This window comes from Lonchura striata, chromosome 4, assembly GCF_046129695.1.
Source record: "Lonchura striata isolate bLonStr1 chromosome 4, bLonStr1.mat, whole genome shotgun sequence".
Classification (NCBI taxonomy): Eukaryota; Metazoa; Chordata; class Aves; order Passeriformes; family Estrildidae; genus Lonchura; species Lonchura striata.
This window is the reverse complement of record NC_134606.1, coordinates 44,067,907-44,084,628: the sequence shown is the minus strand read 5'-3', so window position 1 is coordinate 44,084,628 and position 16,722 is coordinate 44,067,907.

The following is a 16,722-nucleotide window of genomic DNA, read 5'->3' as shown; positions in this document are numbered from 1 at the left end:
TAAATCTCCTGCAGCCAGCAAGCCCCATTCAGTCCCAGCAGTGAGCTGTGGATGATGTATGAGCTAAGCCTTTCCAACCCACCCACGCTACACATCTCTGCTTGCTCTGTGCTGGTGGGCTGCTCAGGATAATAGCAAAGCCAGATGCAGGGAGAAAGTCCCTCCACTGGTAAACAAATTATTTACAATATTATTTTTTTTAATCTACTCCCTCCCTGCCCCTGCCCTCTTGGAAATATTGAGCATGAGGAATTTCAAACAGTTAGGAGGTTTGAGAATGACTCCTGCTGCATCTGTACGGCTGTATCATCCACAGCCTGGGGGGGAATGTGTGCTTCACAACTGGTTCCAAAAAAAGAGAGGCAGCTTATATGCTGTGGGTCTGTAAGGGGTCTCTGAGCCAGCCAGTTACCTTCCCTGGAGCTTCCTATCAGTCAGAGAGGCCAAGGTCTTCACCTGCCTGTTACCTGACCTTTTTGAGTACCAAGTGCATACCAACTCACATGGAAGGCCAGAAAACCTGGCCTGACTTTTTGAAGCAGCACTGTGTTTTACCCTTCCATTTGATGATGAGCAGTGTTGTTCTGAGGTGGACAGAGCATCCTGTCTCCTGGAGGAGAAGTCAGGAAACAGCTGAAACCTCTTTTTTGCCAATACTGTAACCAAGAAAGTAAATTTCTCTTTTCCAGGGGTCAGGTCATATCAATCAAGTCATAGCAATGGCTCTGGTTCTTCAGTGCCTTCTCTGGCTGCTTATGCAGTTTCTCCTGCCTCAGTCACAACAGAGGCTTTCTAATAATCCCTCTGAAACCCTCTGTGCCATGCTGGTTACGCATTTCAGTGAGCTCACAGAGGTCCAGGTTTTGCACGAAGGCTTGAGCCTGTAGTTCAATTTGCACCATGTTGTCTCTGGTCCTTGTGTTCTTGCTGAAAAATACCTAGATGAAGTCCAGAAACACTTTACAGCGGTACATCATCTCTCTGCAATAATAGTAAGGATATTTTGTCTTTTTATTATCCCCATTTGCCACCATTCTTGGGATCAAAGCTCCTGTAAGCACCTGAAAGCTGTATTACCCTGACTTTCAGCCGGTGTGGGCAGATGCATTTGCAGGGTGGTTTCAGCAGGACAGGGCTAAAGATCTTTTGCTTGCCAAAGTTGGCAGGTGAATCTTTGCTGATTTTCATTCATCTTCTTTACTCTTTTCCTAATGGAAGTCTGCTTCTCCCAGGGTGTAAACAGCATGCCAGGTGTTTCTGCAAAGTTAAGGCGATTAATTGAACCAGCCTCTCCTGCTGCCCAAGCAATTTAAGACAGTTCTTTCAGTTCTTTGCTTTTGCTATTATTTCCTTGATCAAGAAAAAAGATTGTTGTTCTCCAAGGGAATGAAGAAAGAGACTCAGGGAAAGGTTTGGGGAAAGAAGGTTTTTAAAAAAATGGTTCAAAGAGTTACCCTGGGTCCCTCTTTTTGGATGACTTCACTGGAATTTAACTCTTTCCTTGCAGTGAGGATTTGTTCCCATTTATGTTAGCATTAAAATCTGATTTGTTCAACTTTTTGAGTGGCAGAAGGAAGGTACACCTAGCACACCTATATCTCCCTGCTGTTAAGATCTCAAATCTAAATTTGATGAGATTTGTTGCAATGAGGCATTACTGTTTTTGTGCTTGCTTCTTTTATGCAGGTGCTGGACTAGGACAAAGCACCATTTCTGAAGGTTATGATGGGACTGTAAAGACCGTAAAGACCTGCAGAGAATGAATCATCTGCACAGCTTATGCATCCATCCTGGGATGAGATGAAGCCCATCTGCAAATAGCTACATCAGCTCCCTGAGTTTGGATGCATATCTGATGATCCATCAGACACGAGGGAAAAGGTTCATAAGCAAATATAATGTTACAAATTTAGAGCTGTCACACTGGCATGGCAATCTAGGTTTTGTCTTTTCTATTTTCTTTCTGTTTTTGAAAAATCCATCAGCTGTAAATATTGACTCCACTGATGGGGGGAAAGATGAACGGGGCTCTCAGCTCTAGGAGAAATCTGCCAGCCCTGGGAAACTTAACCTCAATGCCCAAAAACCCACCACCTCTTCATGGACGAAAGGTACTACCTGGTAAGCTGAAAGCTGAACAGTATTAGAATCAGGTTTGTGATCTTGAGGGTTTTTCTAAAGTTGTTCCTTTTTCTTTTGAGAAAGCTACACATTTGTGCATATTCACAAAACTAAACCCGGGTTCCATACTCGCAGCACCCAGACCAGGCAGACCTCGATGAAGGCCAGGTTCAGTCAGGAGCGAAGATCATCACTGAAGTTCCTGGTGACAAGACACGTCCTCGGTCAGTTTAGGAGGCCATCCTGCAGATGAGAGGCCAGACCCACAGGTCTGTGGCCAGGAATGGGCATAGCTGTGGCTGAGCAGCACCACAGCACAACTTCAATAGGAAAGGAGAATCCAGGGGCTGGGCTTCAATGGAAGTGTTGGTTGTGACTATGCTTATATGCAGCCAGGGCCTTGACAAGTCAGGAAACCTGGCTTACAGACCTATTCTTGGGGACTGGACCATACTGTTGAGTTAATAAACCAGGAAACTTGAAAATCAAGTGCACTGAATTCCCATATTTATTGACTTGAAATATTCAAGTTGGATCTTATTGGTAGGTCCCTGGGAATCCCTGCACAGTTGGATGGCTGCAAAGCCACTTGAGTCATTCTAGTGTAAAAGTGATCCTTTTATGAGTTTAGCTGAAGGACAAGAGAAACTGTTATTGTTATTGATTTTTTGCTTATCCAGTAATTGTAGAAAGTACAGGGCAGTCAAAAGGTGCTAATGAGCAGTCATAGAAGCGTCTTTCTTTGGAGAGGAGAGTATGTTTCCTGAGAGGCCTGTGCTGGCTGTTAGCAGCTAAAGAGACCTGTGCTAAAAAAGAGATATGCAAATTTGGGGGAATTGTGCTTTTCCCTTTGTGTGTTTTCCAGCAGGAAAGATCATAGCATCATAAAGCAATTTAGGTGGAACAGAACTTCTGGAGATTTGCCTCCAAAATCTGCATCAAGCAGGCCCACCCTAACTGCTACATTATGTTGTTCAGAGTAATTAAAACATCTCCATTCTCTGGACTTACAGAATGTCTCTGCAAGTTAGAGCTCAGAAAGGAGCTGGGTCCAAAATGCCAGCGGGAACAGACCTGGTTTCAGCATGCATTTAGTTTATTTATTTTTCTGAAGAAACAATTCCATTGCTGGATCTTATTCATAATGCAGCTTAACACACAATTCTGACTCAATCTTATTTGTTGTGTGTTGTTTTCAGGAAAACCCTTTTCCCTTTCTTTTCCTTCACTGATCTGTATCACATGAAATAAAGGATGCAGCCTTCTCTCACATGCCTGCCTTATGCCTTAGGAGGGTTCTGCAGTCAGCACTGGACTACAGGCAGCATGCAGGGTCTTTGGACCATACCTGCCTTGCTGTGCCTGCCTGGGACATGAGCTCATGCTTGCTCTGTGGTCTGTGCATTCCTTCACTGGCCTTCTGGGATCTGAGTCATTGTGCCCTCTCTTAGGTGTAGAGTAATAGCAAAACCAGTGATGAATAATCATAGTTAATAATAATGCTTGCCTAAGGTACTTGGTGCACTTTGCTCCCAAATAACTGTTGAACGAAAACACCCTGTCTGCTGGGGACATGCCGTGGCTCTGCAGCACTGTGAGATTTAACAACATCTGACAACAGCCAGCCCCCTGGCAAGCTGTAGTTTTCATCCAGCCATTGCTGAGCCTTTTTTTTTTTCCCCATGGAAGTGCTGAAAGTCAGCTAAGTAATGCTCTTCCAGTGAATTAATTCCCCCAGCGGCATGTGGACCAGAGTGGATCCATTCCCTGGGTGCTCACCCAGGAAGTCATTAGCAGCTTGCAGGCAGAGGTCGATCCCATTACCATGGTTTTGTAATGCTTTGTTGAAAAAAATAAGCCAGTGCCTTAGGATTGAAGCTGACCTTGAATGAAGAAGGAGGAAAATCCATCATGTCTGGAGCCTGTCTCCGTGGGCTGAAATGCACTTCTGTTGGGATCCTAATTTTTGGGAAAGCAATTTAGGGAAAGGAGGAAAGGTGGGAGCAAAATTTTGGATGTGGAAAAATTGTTTCATCAATGTATGTCTGCTCCTAAAGAAGAGCATTTAGTTGACTCCTTGTGTCCTCTACAGTATGACGGAAAGGCAGCTGGAAAAGGAACTGACTAGTGCACTGATCTCTGTGCAGATGTTCTGGATGTGACTGTGTAGCAGTCAGTTGAACACATGAACAGACTTCATTTCCCTGCTGGCAAATAGTACTCATTTATCTTCAGAACTAGGGTGAGTCCTTTCTATGAATGGAGAGTAGATCCTTTCAACCAGTAGATCCTGGGTGGTTGGCAAGTACCCAGATAGAAACAGAATCCAAAGGAAGTCAGGTAAGGTATCCGGCTGCATGACTCACACATTAGTCCATGTTCTTTCTCAGCTGGATTTTCTGTTTTCCGCAGTTTTAGTTTTCAGAGTACAAGTGGAGGTGATTGTGAAGAGGGGGAAGGATAAGATGTCTCTTGCTGTGGACCCATTTGCTTTTCTGTGGTTTGAATGGATGAGGGGGAGCTCTGTTCCAGATAGCTACATGACTACATGCAAGGGGATTGGAAGAAAGAGACATGCTGTGGTTGACACTTGCACAGCTTTAGGGATGTCTTCTGGTGTCACTAGGTGCTATCTCATCCAGATTTGGACTTCCTCTTTTCTGCCTATCAGGCTCTTCTCTGTGATGGCCTCTGTTAGTGAGTCAAAGCATACTATTCACTTTGATGTAGTAATACAAGTGTAAGCTGCTTTCTGCTTAATGTGGGTCCATTTGCTTCTATTTATAATGAATTAATATTTTCTTCTGTGCTGTGAACAGTAGCACTAAGCATACAGCAGGTAGGCTGCTAATTTTGCCAGCAAAGCTGGTTAGGGAAGGAGATAAGAGGAGAAAGAATGAATCACTGAAGGGAATAGCTGGCTCAGGCACTGGTGTGTTATCATCACGACCGCACAGCAGTTTCTGTGCCTACTCACCCGCCCAGCGTGAGGTCCATTTGGACCTGCAGAGACGCACTGTGACATGAAACTCCCCTTCCTTTAGGCTTCCCAGAAAGCTCTGGGCACAAATGAGCTGGCAAAGAGGTAGCTCAGTCATGATCTCCAACCACTGGGAACCTGCAGAGTATTCCTGACTGCCAAGTGCTGCCTGATCCAGTAGGCAGAGGCAAGTGTAGTGAATGGATCCAGATATGAAGCAGTTTAGGGAAAAGCAGGAGGTACTGAGCTTTATTGCCTGGGAAGTAGATTAAATCTTGGGACAGCTCATGTGGTAGATTCCTCAAAGTCCTTGCACTGAGAAAAGGTATCACTTTCTACATAATGGCATCAGATGTAATTTTCTGAAGAGGCACACTGTTATGAGTGATGGGAGAATGTGTTTGAGCAATTGGCATAAATGGAACGAAAATCAAACACTACATGGTGGTATTGGATCACCAGAGACCTCTGTAATACGAAGGTGAATAAGTTGTTATAGAGTTCTTAGCATCTTCCTATAGCATTTCCTGGTGCTGCTACTGTTGGGTCCTCCTGGCTCCTCAAATTGATGTATTAAACATTCCAAATTTCATAGGGGTGCCCACCCACATATTGCCATGGTTTTAACTGTGTAAAATTGTCTTTGGCAGAAAAGAAAGGATTTGTTCCAGGACAAACAAACCATTCAGCTCAATCAGAAAAGCTTAGAGATAATCACACAATTCTGCTTTTGTATACAATAGCAGATACTATGTGATACTGACCTAGGTCCAAGTCCGACACCTCCAAGTTCATCTGCAAATCCTCTTGAATTGCTGGAGAAATGCCAAGTGTTGTTTGTTTTTGAAAAACAGCAGAGAAAGTCTCTCTCTTCTTCATTTTTCTTCCTCCTCCTCATCCACAAGTTAAAAACCAAGGAGGATAAAAAGAGCATCCTAAGGGGGAGAGTTACCACATGCTGCTGCCAGTGTTAGGAAAACAGCACTGAGTCACACAAATAATTTTAGATGCTTCTAAATACACTGTGCTCTCAGCAGGCAGCCTTTCCAGCTATAATCTCGCTGGCTGTCCCTAATTCTGAGCACACAGTATACTCTGCTTCCTTCCTGGTTGCAAATGAGTCAGAATTTCTCTGTCACTCACCTGAGCCAGAAGGAGTTTGCCAGCTCAGTGCTTGAACACTAATACACAATTACAGGGTGTATTCCCTCACCGTGTAAAAAACCCACCCTCTCACAATCCCAAACAAAAAATGCAAGATACAATTGGGATTCCTGACTGAAATGCAATAGCCAGGGAACAGTTTTAGCTGTGTTGGTGTAGGGGGCTGGGAGAGTTGTCTGGCCAGCCCACTTCAGTTTTGCTTGCTGTTTGAGGAGATATCAGCTCTCAGCAGCCAGAGGGTTGCCCAGAGGAGTGGCCAGCATGGACACTGGAGGCCCCCCGAGACTCAAACCACACAGCTCTCACTAGCTCCATTAAAAATAATCTAGGAGCAGGCCTCTGAAGAAAAGAAAGTGGAAAACAGAAGGGGTCAGTCCAGGAATGAGGAGGAGTTTAGAAATCTCATGAGTCTTCCTATTTCTATACTGCTATCATCCATGGAGAGCAACTCAGCTGGTGGTTGGCTGGTTGGTTGGTTGGTTGGTTGGTTGGTTGGTTGGTTAGTGGGCTGGGTTTTGTTTGTCTGTTTGGTTTTTAAGTAAATAATATTTTAAAGGAAATTTGGAAAATTCTGTCAATCCCAATGTGGGAAAAAAAAAAAAAAGAGAGGCAAAGTTCAGTCTTAGATGAAATTATATATTTGCCCAATTCTATTTTTTTATCAGATTAGAAGAACTTTGCTTTATTTTTGTCTGTAAAAATCAGGTAAGTGAAAACACTCCCAGATTCTACCTCTTCCCTTAACTTAACCTTGATGGGTCTTTAAGTTTATCCATATTTATTCCTTTCTGTGTTCAGTATACACAAATACTTTTTATTCGATCAAACAAAAACAATAAAAAGTTAATTAGGAAAAAAAAAATCTTATCTAGAAAGCTGTAAAAGGCTTTATTATCTTTGTTTTTGAAGGGCAAAAGAAAGGGGAGTGCCAGAAGTAAAGATGTGAAACATCAAGGAATGAAATGGAGAACACACACACACAGAGACATACACATAGAAAAAAGAATGCAAATGAGAAAAGAGTAATGCTAAGGGGAAAAATTATCCTGGGCAGTAGTAAGCACTCTCCAGAAGAATAATAGGATCATGACTCAGGATCATGACTTGTTCTGGCATCAGATGTGGACCAATGAAATGGCAAAAGTGTACATTAAAACATGGCAATGCACAGAAAGAGCAAGAGGTCGCCAAAGGAGATGTAACTGGCTCCAAGGGATACCAAGAGCAATTTATTATCAAAAGATGTTCAACTTAGTTAAAAAAAACCCAACACTAAATGAAACATTGTCCAAGTGTTCTCAGGGGAAGGAGAAGGACAGATGGCAAACAGACCCAATAGCTCCCTGGAAAGGCTGGAAATTGCTCATGGAAAAGGCAATGACGAAAGAGCAGGTGATGAAAAAGTGGTGCGTCTGAAGATAGACTGAGCTCCATGAGCAGATGGGGCATTGGGTACCTGCTGGCAGAGACTGAAGGCACACTTTCAGAAACTGTTTCCCAAGTAAAGTGGATCAGATCTTGCCCACACTGTGCAAAAAGTGAACAGGGAATGTCCCTGTGGTGCCTACATGCTATGTGATCCTGTGAGGCTGCCATGAGCTCCAAATGCAGTGTGGAGGTCATGAGACCAGCCTTTGATCACTGAGAGTTGAACTGTCTTTTAAATTCCTTCTCGCTAAATCCCCACTTTGGAAAAATTGAGAGCAAATTACTGGAAAAATATTTTGTATCTTTTCAAAAGAAAAAAGGTGTGCCCACAAAAAGCATATTTGTTTTTTAAGGTCAGGTTTTGGTAGTGACGGGAGGCTACAGAGGTGACTTCTGTAAGAAGCTGCCAGAAACTTCCCCCATGTCTGGCAGAGCCAACGCCAGCCAGTTCCAGGATGGACTCACGGCTGCCCAAGGCTGAGCCCAGCGGTGGTACTGGTAGTCACTCTGAGATAACACATTTAAGAATGGGGAAAAAACTGCTGCAGAGCAGCAGCAGAGACAGGAGTGAGGCTACGTGAGAGGAGCAGCCCTGCTGACACCCAGGTGAGTGCAGAAGGAGGGGCAGGTGCTGGAGCTGAGGTTCCCCTGCAGCCCTGGTGATGACCATGGTGAAGGAGCTGTCTCCCTGCAGCCCATGGAGGTGCACAGGAAGCAGAGATCCTCCTGCAGCTCCTGGAAGACCCCTTGCTGGAAGAGGTGGATGTCCAAAGGAGTCTGTGACACTGTGGGAAACCCACACTGGAGCAGGTTTGCTGCCAGGACTTGTGACCCGTGCAGGGAAAGATCTCTCTTTCCTCAGCTAAAAAGCAAATTTAAAACTCCCAAGATTTTTGCTGCAATTTGTCATTTCTAAGGAAGGTGGTGAAAAAAAAAATCCAAAAATTAGTGGATATATAAACTGCTGGGAGACTTCTGTGCTCAAGTTCTCAGAAAGAATTTTCTTCTCCTAGTCTCCACTCAGAAACAAGTCTAGATTTGGCTGGCAAACCCTTCTATTGACTTCAGTAACACCATGAGCTGGGGCAGGAGGAATGAAAGTATAACCAGGTAGGTGGAATTTTCAGAAGAGAGTCTGGAGTGCTTTAATACTAGCCAATGGCTAAATTTATTATTGACCTTGGCTTTGTTATTGCAAACATCTGAAACAGTTGTCATAAGGGTTTCAAAATATGTGGGCAGGAAAAATGGCAACTTGACATCTGGGAAAGCTCTCAGCAGCTTCTTCCTTCTCTGAGAATTAGGCATCAGATTGAATCAATTTGGAATTGCTGTCCTTTTAGTTATCTGCATGCTAACAGCTTCCCAAGCCTCCCTGAATCTAGCAGAAAATGGAAAAATCTAATTCACAGAACAGAGCTAGAAACCACTTCCCCTCATGCTCTAATTATATCGTAAAAATGGGAAACATTTTTTATTTTTATTTTCTAAGAAGTGCTTCTCAGTGCAATCGATGCCTCTGTCTTGGAGTGGTTTTGTGCATTATCAGGGCAGTATCATTCAGTAACAGATGGAAGCTATAGGAATTATTTCCATCTGTTACGGGAAAGGAAAATCATTTTGCCTTTAAGTGGTGCAGCATGGGAAAATAACCAGCTTACATTTTTTTTTCAGGCGTATTTTCTTGGTGGGTTTTGATGTGAGGTTGAAGAATTTTGGGATGAGTATCACTGTGGTCATTGCTGGCCTGCAGTGACCACAGATGTTGTACAGGACAGCTGCTCACCTTTCTGTGGGGACATTCTTGTTGGTGGCCCCTGAGATGGGGAGTGAGAATGAATGGATATCACGTGGGTGACCAAATGCATAATGTGTTTTTCTCTGTCTCTGTCCTACCATTTAAGGCACCTGTAGAATGGACATGGTCAAAATCCAAAGTATGCTTCCACCAAAGCATTCACTGAAAAGCAGTCTGACTATCAAAAGCCATCAACAGCAAATGCTGCATGAAACCAAAATTCTGTGGAGACATTTCAGTGCTGTCGATACATTTGTGGATAGTTTGGGAGATTATATCAAATTAAACCAAACTTTCTCCTGTAGTAGGTCAGGTGCCCTTTAAATCAGGGCACATTATTAGTGTGATATACATTGACAGAAGATGTTGTGATGCTGTCCCAGGTGACAGACTCACAATTAAGTTGGGAATGATAGCACAAGTTAGACTATTGTTAAAAATACAGAATAGCATAGAACAGAACAGAACAGAACAGACCAGACTAGTTCAGTTTGAAAGTACCTCCAATGATCATCTGGGCCAACTGTCTGACTGCTTCAGGGCTGACCAAAAGCTAAAGCATGTTGTTAAGGTCATTGTCCAAATGCCTCTTAACCACTGACAGGCTTGGGGCATTGACCATCTCTTGTTTGGCTGCTGTCTTGGTAAGGAAATGCTTCCTATCACCCAGTCTGAACCTCCCTGGTGCAGCATTGAACCATTCCCACATTTCCTGTCACTGGGTACTAGGAAAAGAGCTCAGCACCTCCCTTTCCACTTCTCCTCAAGAAGCTGTAGAGAGCAATGAGGTCACCCTCCAGACTCCTTTTCTCTAAATTAGATTAACTCAAAGTCACTCCTTACTGGATATGCCTTCCTCATGCGTCTTTATTTAAAAAATAAAATAAAAACAGTAGTTATCAGTAGTTTGCTGGCAACTGTCAAACTGGAAGGGCTTTAGAGATCCATCTTCAAGGATTAATATATTACTAAATTGGACATATTAAATAGCAAGTGGCATGCTATTTAATTTGTGGGGCCAAATTACAAGAACTTTGGCAGCAATGATTTTAGCATGATCTCTTGAACTGGAAAGAAAATCTGCAATCAGTGAGATAAAGTTTGATAAAAGACAAGTGAAAACTTTGCACTTCAGAAGTTGAATTCCCAATGCCATGCTAGCTGGACAGAATTAAAAACCTTGTGAACATGTGAGCTATGATCTTTATATGAATGGAAAATAACTGTCTGAGCAGTACTTCAGAAAAACATGTGGGGGTTGTAGAAGAGCACAGACTGACTGTGAGCTGTCTGTGTGATCCTGCTGTAAAAACAAGGCAGGACTCAGAGATGCTTTAACAGCATCATTGTCTGTCTTCTACCTAGTGTTTCTGAAGAAGCAAAGGAAAGAGAAAATATCATTCAGGAGGAAGAATGTAATATGTTGCTCAGAAACTTTATCCTTTTGTATCCATTAAATGTAAAATTTCCTTCCTCCCAAGATCAGATCATGATGGGATTTCTTCGGCTTATAGAGGTTGATCTAAATAAACTTAGGATGTCTTCACATCTCTCGAATCCTGCAATATAAAATCACAAGAATCCTATTTAAAAATCATGTGCACAATAAAAATAAATGCAAACCTGCATCTTTAAGAGCATAGATATTTAAATACTCACAGGAGGACTCCACAAGTAGAGGACACTTTGAAGGACACTCCGTCCTGTAGACTTTTTGAGTCAAGACCAAACAGAATTTATCTTTGGCTTCAGCTGAAGATTCTGATCTTCCTGCCATGAAGATTTCTTCAGAACCTAATGCAAGAATAACACTTGCGCACACTGTACCTTTCCTGGCAGATCAAAATTTTCTGCGTACAAAAATGTAAGGTTTGTGGTACCTCAGCTGTGAGGGTATTTTTTGATCACATACATTTTTTTTTCTGGACCACTGTGCTAAAGATGTTTTTCTTGGTTGGCATTACATAGATATAGTAATGAGGCAGAGCAGGAATTCCTGTGATACCGACATTTTGCGTTTTGGGGCAAAAGGTGCCTTGTAAATCCACTGCTTTCTGCTTTATTTGCCTAGCAATGGAGAATTTGCCTCTTTTGACAGCAGTGATAAACCCTAAAAAAAAACCCACAGCCACTTTAGTGTAAGCTGCAGAAAAGCAGGATGCAGACCTGTGTCTTGAGGTGGTGAAGAGCTATGAATTGATGCCTTCCTCGAGAACCAGACCTGTGAGGCTCCTAGGCACGGTGCAGGAGCAGTTGGATGCTCTCAGCGACATCACCGTGCTGCTGTACAATATTACTCTGGTACCAGCTCCAGGAACTGATGTCAGTGCCTGGGATCTGCTTTTCACCTGAGGTATGGTATGCCACATCTCAGTCTGTAGAGGATCTGGATGAAAATCTGGGATATAGTTTAGGTTTGTTAGCTGAAGTAAACTTTGAGTCCTCGTTGGCTGTGCTGACACATTAAGTCAACCTGCAAATGACAACAATCCATATTTAGCAGATGAGGTATTTCTGTTAAAATTTATGAGCCTCTTTAAACTTCCAACCCATTCAAAATTACTGGATTGCTTCACCTTTTCTAGTGTGAAGCCATGAAAACAAATTGGCAGTATCATCTAGAATATCTTCCCTGTCAAAGCAAGAAAGGGGCAGCAACACATACCTAGAACAGACGGTTTGGGGTCTTGCATCAGCCAGCCTGTGGTGTAAATATTTCTGCTCCAGCCAAGCAAAGATGTGTCTGCTGAGGTCAGCTCTGTGTTCAGCCCTTGGTGTGCCATTGTAGGATGGCAAAACTCATGCAGGGCACCTCCCAAAATCCTCTTGTTTTTCAGGGAGGCAAGGGCTTTCCTTGGCTCTCCCTCATTGCCACCAGAGGGCTCTGGGAAATCAACAAGCAGATGTGCCCTTCTAGTTTGGCCCTTTAAGCTGCACTACACAATTGCAGAAGTCTGTAGATTCTACAAAGGCAGCTGAGACTAGGTTGGCTTGGAACAATATATTGGCAAAGGTCTGGAATAATCCACCAATATTAAACCTGCTGGGTGTCCACACAGCTATTGTGTGTCAGGACAGCAGAAGAGTCGGAGTGGCTTGAGTGAGATGGGAACTAAACAGAGTGCTGCAAACAGGGGCTGTACACAGGAAATTTAGAAGAAACCATCCAGGGTGAAGACCCTGCTATTTGTTCTGCAGTGGGTTGGCTGCAGTTGACCATTTCCACACCTGAACCATGTCTCAGAAGTTTTATGTTCACAGCCCAGACAGCACGGCCACATCTGTCCTGGTGCCTTTCCTTCTGAAGGCTGGTTTCACAGGGCACAGGGGGATGTCTGGCTGAACTGGCCTTCCTCACCATGGCAGGACAGCATGCTGAAGGATGACTTACACATCCATGGGGAAGAGGCTTACCCCTGGGTGACAGGAGAATGGTCTGGGGCGGGAGGGAAGTGTACACCAAGTGCCATTTTAGCAGCACAAGTTTGGGAGGGGAAAATGTATTTTTTCTTTCCCAAACTTCCCACTCTAAAAGTAGCAGAAACTTTGATTAGATAAGTGATTAAAGTGTATGCATGTCGCTCTCCTTCCTGTTTCTTGAATACAGCAGAAGATATATTGAGGTAGTAAATTTGTCACTTAGGTGGAGTATTGAAATCAAAGACAACAAGGTTTTTTTCTCATTTCTCTGCATTGTAATTTAGTTTAGTTCACTTATTCTGTAGTAATTTAAGTAAATGACTGGGAAATTATGAGCTCATTGCTGCACACCATGTTGTGATGATGAATTCATTCAGCTTTTTCTTAAATGTCACAGATGGTTACAGATGAAAGCCCAGAATGAGGTGGACTCACTCACTAGAGACAAGATGAAGGGGGAGAGGCGGAATTCCCCTCATTTTAGTATTTCCTCTTCACTCAGCAGACTTAAACTATTCTCAAACCCTCTAAGCATATATTTTGGGGGGAAATACCAGCCAAATAGGATCATGTGATCAAAGATGCCCATGAATTGTTTAAGAGAAGCTCTGCTGTTACGTCCCAAACAAGCATCATGAATAAAGCCGTGGGAGGGAGGCAGGAGGGAGAAGCAGAGAGTCTAGCACACAAGACATGTTGTTATCTAGATCTGGATCTTAAGACATCAGGAGGTGTTTGAAACAGCAAAGGGACAGACCATATCTCAGTAGTGGCATCTCAGGAAGATCAGCAGTAGGATGAGGCCTCTTGCAATTGCCAGGGAAGTTAGTGGGAAGATTTCCACTGAGTAATGCTGCTTGTTTGTGTCATCTACAGCATAAAACCTTTAAGGATGGAAGGAAGCCATTCTTATGACTTGGAAAACTAACCACAGAATCACCATCTGCTCTGGAGTAGGGACCTTCCCCTTCAGAGGGATGGCCTTTGGGACACCTTATTAAGAGGCAGATTGGTGAGAAGAAGGAACAGGTTAACTCTTCAGCATTTCAGCATCCTGTGTCATCCTGAGAGCTGTGTTAAATTGCTCCCTTCTCTCTTCTCTGAGGTTTTCCTGTGGTTAATTAATTACAGAGAGAATTCAGAGCCTTTTGTGGGTAGTTTGTCAACTTTGTGCTATGAGTCAAGAGGAGAGCACCTCAACAAGTTCTGGAATGTGGGTTGGGCTCTATGAGGCATTCCCAAATTTGGTAGTTTATCTGGATTTGTCTGGGACACCTTGCATCCTCCTTGTGTGGCCAATCCATCTTGCTTTCGAGGCAGCACATAGCATGGAACATGCAGCAAGCAAAGAGGGTGGTAGCAGCCATCCCAGGGAATTGAGTTGATCTTGAATTCACCAAATGGATGCAATATTGCAATACCTTTCCTTCAGCTTGCCATTGATGTTGTAAATGGCAACAATGAACAGAGAAAATCGTAATGAAATCCTTCCTTTCCTATTTTATATATAATAATGGTACAAGAATATGAAAATCTGGACATATTCTCCTTCCTTCTTAATAACCAAGAGACTGAAGAGATAGCTAAGTATAAGTGTACCTTTGACCTCCAGACTCCACAGTTAAGCCCAAACTTACACAAAATATTAGCCCAGAAAAAGCCATGTCCTTCTGAACAGCAGGCACATTTTTTGGCATGACATGGGTTCATCTCCTTACCATCTCTTCAGAGGTCACTTCTCCAGGAAGGGTTTCCTCCTGCTCCTGTGTAATCTTGCGGCTCAGGCTCATGGCATTACCACTGTGGAAAATCAAAATACTCAGTGTTCAACTTGCAGGGGTTTGGTCATAACTTACCAAGTATCCCCCGAGGAGAGGCTGTCTTATTTGAAAAACCTCAGGTCTGTGGGCAAGCTCAGGTTGTTTCAGCAGGAACTGCTCTTATTTGTGGTTTATTACTATGAAGTGAGCTGGAAGAAATTATGAAACTACTTCAGTGACCAATCATACAGCTCAATAACAAGTGCACTGGCACTCAGATGAAGTTGAGAGTCCACTGGCAGACACAGATCCAGCAGATACTGGGCTGAAGAAAAAGATAGTCTTGTAGGTAATTTGCAAGCAGTAAATTGGTGACATTATGCCATAAGGGATTCAGCAAGTCCCATTCCTTGTCTTCCTGATTACTTAAACAGTGCAGTCCATGTTTTATGTGTTTGCCTTCTGCCCTGCTCACAGCATTGCGTAAATCCACCTGTATGAAGGAGTCTTGAAAAAGAAATGGAAAAAGATTCGTAAGAAATTAGATTTAAATGGCTGGTGTGTGAAGGAAAGAACAATGTTCAAAGATCAGTATAAGGGTATTAGGAGTATTTGTCATTCAAGGCCTTCTGTATTTTGATGCAGTATATAGCAATCTTTCTTTAGTGATCTTTTTGGATGTGTTCCCACATTAAAATTGTGTACTAAATCTTAGAGCTTGAAATCACAAACAGGAGAGAGAAGTGATAATGGGAGGACCTTAGTAACCATGGGCTTAAAACAAGGAAGAAATTTTGTTTGTACTAGCTGTCAGCTTCCTGGCTATCAATTGTAGGATTCCTTGGTTAACCCTGACCAGCTATCTGAGCAGACTTCAGTTGACAGTCACAATTGGTTTGGGCTAGTTATGGCTCTTCTGCTTGCCCACAGTAGATCTTGAATAAAAGGTCAGTCTCTGTATCCTCTTGGCTGCGCTTTCTCCATGAGTCAGTCTTCTCACAGGAAGGCAAGACTTTTCCATCTTTTCCAGACTTGATTCATAGTAGGATCTTGGAATCTGCAAGACAGATCCTTGGGACTTCTCACTTGAGAATACAAGTGTGACAATCACTGGGAAACAAGAGCACAAGACTTGGACTAAAACACCAACAAGAGATGTTGATGCTGGTGTACATAGTTAATGGAATGTACAAGTACAGAAAGTCATATCTGAATCTTGAACCCAGCCTCCTGTTTCCTTTTCACAAGCTATGAATTAAATGGCATAATCTGTGGCCTCAAATTCAGCTTCTGCTTTTCCTAACCTATCAAGAAGATCGGATGGGAACTTGAACGTGTAAACAATCCATATACTAGGAGAAGACTGTGAACATGTGTTGGGCTTACTTTCCTGGTGCATAATTATTACAGATACTTAAGTACCAGAAAGGTTGCACAATACCTTAATTACTGTGTTTAGATGCAGCCTGTTCAATGTAGGACTCATATTCTCTGGCTCTACTTTCTCTTCAAGGTGTAATTTGAACAATCATTGCTGAGATACATGGGTGGCCAGCGTGCACTGAAGTGTTCAATATGGCTCATACAGATCAAAAATGGGTACTTTTTGTCCTGCTTTTTAAGGTGCAGCACGTTGTGTGCTTGTGGGCTGTTGTGTAAAAGTTGCCAATCCTTTGAAGTAGAAAGAGGGGAGATTCATATCCATGTGTGATGGAGATTCAGTGATTCCTCTTATAGGCACCTTTTGGTTGTTTCCTCTTAGTATCTGAAACATATGTGCTTCTGCACATACTTGTACTACCTAATCGAATTGGTATCCAGATTATTAGGGGAGTAGAAGAAATTTTCAGATGAATCTGTGCATGATTCTAGGATGGTGCACTACAAACATATTTGGTACCTGGTGGTACACCTGAGTTGACTGTTTTTCCTTCGAAAGCTTGAATGAAATTAAAACAAAACAAAACAAAAGAGACAGGAGATGGATTCAATTTCACATAAATCTCATGATGCAGGTCCAGGAGAGGGGGGTCATCCTACCTGGCTTCAGG